Consider the following 5,778-nt stretch of genomic DNA (forward strand, 5'->3'; position numbering starts at 1 on the left):
TAACCACTAAGAAGAATATATGCAGTGTATTATTTGTTGAAACTGTACTTTCGATTTGATTTGAAACTGTCTCATTGCTATATGTTTATTAATAAAACTTTGAAAAGAAAAAAATAAAACCTGGTACTATAAATAAGATATATTTATCAATACTATTTTCCTTTTTGAACTATGTATTGCTTGACACTTAATTATAGATGCATATTACAAAATGACCTTCTAATGGAAATTTGTATTAGCATGTGAGATAATGTAATTAACTTTCTCGCTTTTCATGTCACAAAAGAAATCATCTTTTTTTTCAGAAAAAAAAACATTGTGTTTGAGCTGTTGTATATAAATGTGATTAAAATTTTCTGGGGAAGGAACTATAGGGATTTGGATGTAATATTCAGCCTTGAAAAGAGTGGAACCTTAGCCCAGCTTACCTTACCTCTACCTGTCTAAACACAAACATGAGATATTCATGGACAAATACAGGATTTTCTCAAATTCCCCAAGCTTCCTATGTAGAGATGAACTTATGCCATGAATCAAAACATTATCTTGTTGAATAAAATCAGGAAAGGGTGTCCAAACATCTGGCCTGGAACTGATTCAAGTCTCACAGCTCAGAAACAGATTTGGTGGTCATCTTTGGAAATTCCAACAGATTAGACTCAGATGTAGCAATTTGGACACTGTCACTTAGTTTTCTAATCTGGTGAAATCTTAAGAGTCCCACTTAAGCATCAATTAGTTTATAAGCCGTGAGAGTGTCCACCTTGAAATATCAGTCCTGTTTCAAAACATGAGATTTCCATTACACCTGCTGTGAAATGCGTTCACCTCACACTGACACAAGACTCTTCCAACAAATATAAAATTAGTGGTGTATTGTTTTCTGCAAGCTACAAGCAAAAAATAGAAACTCTAATTTTTTCAAAATTATGAAGTGCTTTGGAGACATACTGTTACAGCCAACAAAAGGAAAAATTACTACCAGAGATTTAAAATTTTTCTAAATATTCCAGTGCAGGTACATGGGTATCAGACCAGGTGCAAAGGAAGCTAACACAAGATGATGGAGCACAGGAGATCTGGGCCAATGCAGACTGCACTACAGGCAGGGTCTGGCGTCATCTGTTCTGGCTTGTATCTCAAGGTCCCCCACAACCTCATGAGCAGTGTGTGTGGTGCTGGGATTAAGGTTGTGTGGTATTAATTATTCAACCAAGTGGCTTAGCACAATCTGGGAGTGGACAGTGGAAGGCCCACACTGGCTATGGTTGGCACCACCTTGAACAAAAAAAGCTTTTAGCCTGGATGAGATGAAGCAGTAAAGAGGGCTTTCTACTTTTTTTTTTTTTTTTTTGCGGAACCAGGCATTGAACTCAGGCCCTTGCCCTTGCCAGGGAAATGCTTATTCCACTGAGCCATCTCCCGGCCCAATAAGGATATTCCAATACATATCAGTTATAAACATAAATGGAAAGGGATTCAATTCAGCAATAAATAAGCAGATGAGCAGGAGAGATCAAGAAAATAATCCAACAATATACTGTATACAAGAAACACATTTTAGTCAAACAGAAATTCTTATACTGAAGTCAAAGAATATTAAACAATATCCCATGTTACAAGAACCCAGAAAAAAGCAGGGATGACTATTCTGGTTGATGACAATGTCAACTTCAAACCAAGAGTAATTCAGAGAGACAAAGAAGGCCACTACACACATGTTAGCTGCACAATGCAAGAGGAAGACAGCACAAATATAACTATATATGCACTGTCTTTTATACTTCTGTCATTGGTGGAACAAATACCCATCACTCAAAGTGAAGGAAGGAAAGGATGATTTATTTCATAGTTACTGGAGGTTTCATAGTTTAAAGCAGCCTGAATTACATAGCAAAACTCTGGAGCTTTTTTGCTTAGGAGGAAGGGTCAATGCCTCTGTCTTCTGCAAACATCTCCTCTCTACCCAAGGCATCCTCAATCACAGACACTGCTGCCCTGTGCTACAGGGTACAGAGGAGAGGCTGGGGCACTGCCAGGTCCAAGATGACCCTCCTTAGACCTCAGAGAGACCGCTGGCCTGAGGCGAGCTTGTGCTGCCAGTTTAATGGTTGCAATCTCTCTGGCCACCGCTCTGGTCCCCTGGCCCTGACCCACAAGCGATTCGCTGCTCCTGGAGCTGCATCTGCCCCTTGACTTACATGAGGCTTGGGGGGAGGGGGGACAAGTAGACACAATCCATAACATGCACCCAATGTAGAAGCACCCATCTATATAAGAATAAAGAAGGCCTGGAGTGCCAGTGGGCCAGCACAGGACCCTCCAGACCTTCACTCCATGCAGCACTCAGGCCCAGCGTGTGAGTGGGACAACCGAGGGCCACCTGACCCTTACTCCAGCCAGCACCAAGGCCTGGCATGTGAGTGGGACCTCCCTGGGCCCTCCAGATCCTCACTCCATTGAGCGCCCAAGCCTTACATGTGAGTGGACCTTCCTACATCAGACAGGCCCAGTGTGGAACCCTGGGGCAGAACTCCTTACAGAGAGCTGGAGGCAAGACACACCCAGCTGATCCAGGAGCAGGACATCGTGCCAGAGCGGCACAGAGGGTTCACTTCCAAGGGCTGCAGCAAGAAAAAGAGGAGCACAGCAGCCAGACTCAAGACACACCTACCTCTATCTGAGTCTTAAATCTGGTAGATCCAGACCTGGTGCTAAGGTAATAACTACACACACACACACACACACACACACACACACACACACACACACACATTTTATATATATATGAAATATATATATGAACAAAAATCTATATAACCTGACATAAGATTGGTACTGTTTCGTGGAAATCCTTAATGACCTTTTAAACAGGTTTGTTTAATAGAATTCTATTTTACATAGTCCTACATAATTACCATCTTGAGAGCTCTTTATTCTTTATCCAGGACCATGCAGCAGCTTCTCTTGCCTTCTGGGTTATGGTCTTTGTTATTTTCTATATGCTGTGTCTGGAGGTATTAGAATAGTTTGAGCGTGTATAACTGGAATATATTTTACTTTTAGTTTTCAAAGTTATGTTTGCCAAGTATAAAATTCAATGAGAACAGATCTTTTTTTTCAGTCTCTGAACAAATAGGTCTAGTTTCTTGCCTACTTCCTCTTTTTTTCTAATGTGGAATAAAATGCTATTTAATTTTGTTCTGCCATAGCTAATATTTTTTCTACGTATATGCTTCAGTGATTTTTTTGCTTACAATTAGTTTTGTACAATTTCATTTTTGTGCATGTTGGTATGATTTTATTCATATTTCTTGTGCAAAGAGATTATTTTTCTGGGAAATGTGGTGCTGTAATTTTAACTAAATTTTAAATTTTTAAATATTTATTGCTTACTCCATTGTACTTAGAGAATTGTAATTAAATGAATGTTTCTTGCTTTTGGCACAGAAAGAATTATATATGACTGATCTGTAAACTATTTCATCTTCATGTTTATTTTAGACAATTTTTATTATTAAATTCACTTAACCCCCCGCAGCACCAATAGGCCCCTAACCCCAGCAGCATGCAGGCTGATGTATTATTTCATCTAACTCCCTGTCTGACAAACAACAGAGGTAAAAAGGAGAAAAGTATAGGCTATGGACAAGAGATAAATAAAAGACCCAGCTGGACCACGGCCAAGGAGTGTGAGGGGATGACCTGACCCCCTCCCCTAAGCCCCTCTCTGGTGAGCAGCAGCCCAGGGAATCACGAACAGGGAAGGGACCACCCTTTGGCTGACTGCTTTCCTGTGCTGATCCCCAAAGCCAGAAAGAAGCAGGGAGCAGTGCCCCAAGTTTGGCTCCCCTGACATCTAATTTATTTCCCTGTTTGTGCTGAGACTAGGTCGCCCTTCACTTGTCCCCTTCAGATACCATAAGAGGGTCAGGGGGCCAGGGAGGGCTGGACCCAGGTCCCAGGGGTCCAGGCAGTGTGGCTTTTGGCTGTGTACATAGGGTGCTTTATTCTCCAGAGTGATACGTGATAAGATGGGTTGGGCTTGGGTCAATGTCCCCATATGTACAGAATTGAATAAAGTGGGTCTCTGAGCAAAAAATAAATAAATAAAATTCATTTAAGTTTGTAAATAATTTTTTACAATATGCAATCTATTATTCTTCTCAGATTGTATATTCTTTTCAGAAACATTTTTCCAAATTTTACTTTCTACATCTTATATCTTTCACATCTCAATATTTGTCTACAATTTTTAATTTTCTATTTAATGATTATTGATTTTCAATAAAGTTAATGAGTTAAAAAAGAAAAGCAAAAAATGATAAAAACATGAAAAATCAAATGATGAATAACACAATTGCACTGGCAGACTTTCACACCACATTGACACAAAGAAAAAGATCAACTAGGCAAAAAGTCAGCAAAGATACAACACAATTAAATCAAACTTGTGAAGAAATAGACTTAGTAGACCTTTACAGAGTGATCCACCCAACAATATCAAAGTACACACATTCTTCAGGCCAGCCAGATAGCTCAGTGGATGGAAGCACCTGTGTAGGCAGACATAGGGATTGGGGTTTGGTCCCTAGAAATGTGCGGTGCCAGCCCCACCTTCCAGTGCACCTTGCAAGGATGATTGAGACTGGGCATGGTAGTGTGGGCCTGTGATCACAGTGCTTGGGTGGCTGAAAACAGAATTACTATGAGTCCAATATGTGTAATGAAACCCTGTAGACCCTGTACTAAATACACTACAAAAAATGCATCCTCACTTGCAAACAGGATGTTCCCCCAAATAGATCATATACTAGCACATATAGCATGCTTCAGTAAATGCAAAGGAATCAAAACTATCCCATGCATATTATCTGACCACATTGCAATGAGAATGGAAATTATTGAAAAAAGAAACAGCAAAAGTTCAATTAATACCTAGAAACTTAAAAATCAGTGGGCACTGGGCATGGAGGCACATGCCTGTAATCCCAGCTCTTGGGAGGCTGTAAACAGGTGGATCACTATGAACCCAATCTGGTAGTGAGCCCCTGAACACCCGGTAGACCCTTCCCTAAAATACGAATATACATGAAAAAACAAATAATGGGCCACAGATGAACTTGAAGAAGAAATTAAACTATTTACAAGTCAAATGAAATTGCAAATACAACTTATCAGAACTTGTGGGATGCAATGAAAGACAACTTTTTTACCATTTTTTATTTTTTTAAGAGTACAAATTAGAATTAAAAGAGAAAAAAATCACAAGTGAAAGATTTTTCACTTAACAAAGTAATTTGAATTTCACAGTATTTGTTGTAATATATAGTGTTGCCTTCCAACCAGTTATTCATATTACAGGATATATGCATGTAAAATTGTAAGAAGGAAATATATAACAAATTAAGAAGAGAAAATATACAGTTTAAAATACCACACAAAAGAAATTATTATTTGCTCCTTTCCATATACCACCAGAAATGCACAGTACAGTCATCCAAGTCATCCTACTTACATACATACATAAATCTCTTTCCTCCACTTCCTCTCCTCTTCTTCTCCACAATGTAGTAACTCTTTCCCTTTCAATTACTTCATTCCCTTTTCCAGTGTCTACTGTATCCTTAAAATTCTACTTTCTCATTCAGGTACTCACAGTAAGGAGACAGTATGATGTTTGCGCATGAGGGTCTGATTTATTTCACTTAAGAGTATGCTGTCTACCTGCATCCATTTACAGAAAAAAAGACTCAAATTTATCCTTTTATAGCTGAG

The sequence above is a fragment of the Octodon degus genome, unplaced genomic scaffold (assembly GCF_000260255.1).
Source record: "Octodon degus isolate 3935 unplaced genomic scaffold, OctDeg1.0 scaffold00322, whole genome shotgun sequence".
NCBI classification, from domain to species: domain Eukaryota; kingdom Metazoa; phylum Chordata; class Mammalia; order Rodentia; family Octodontidae; genus Octodon; species Octodon degus.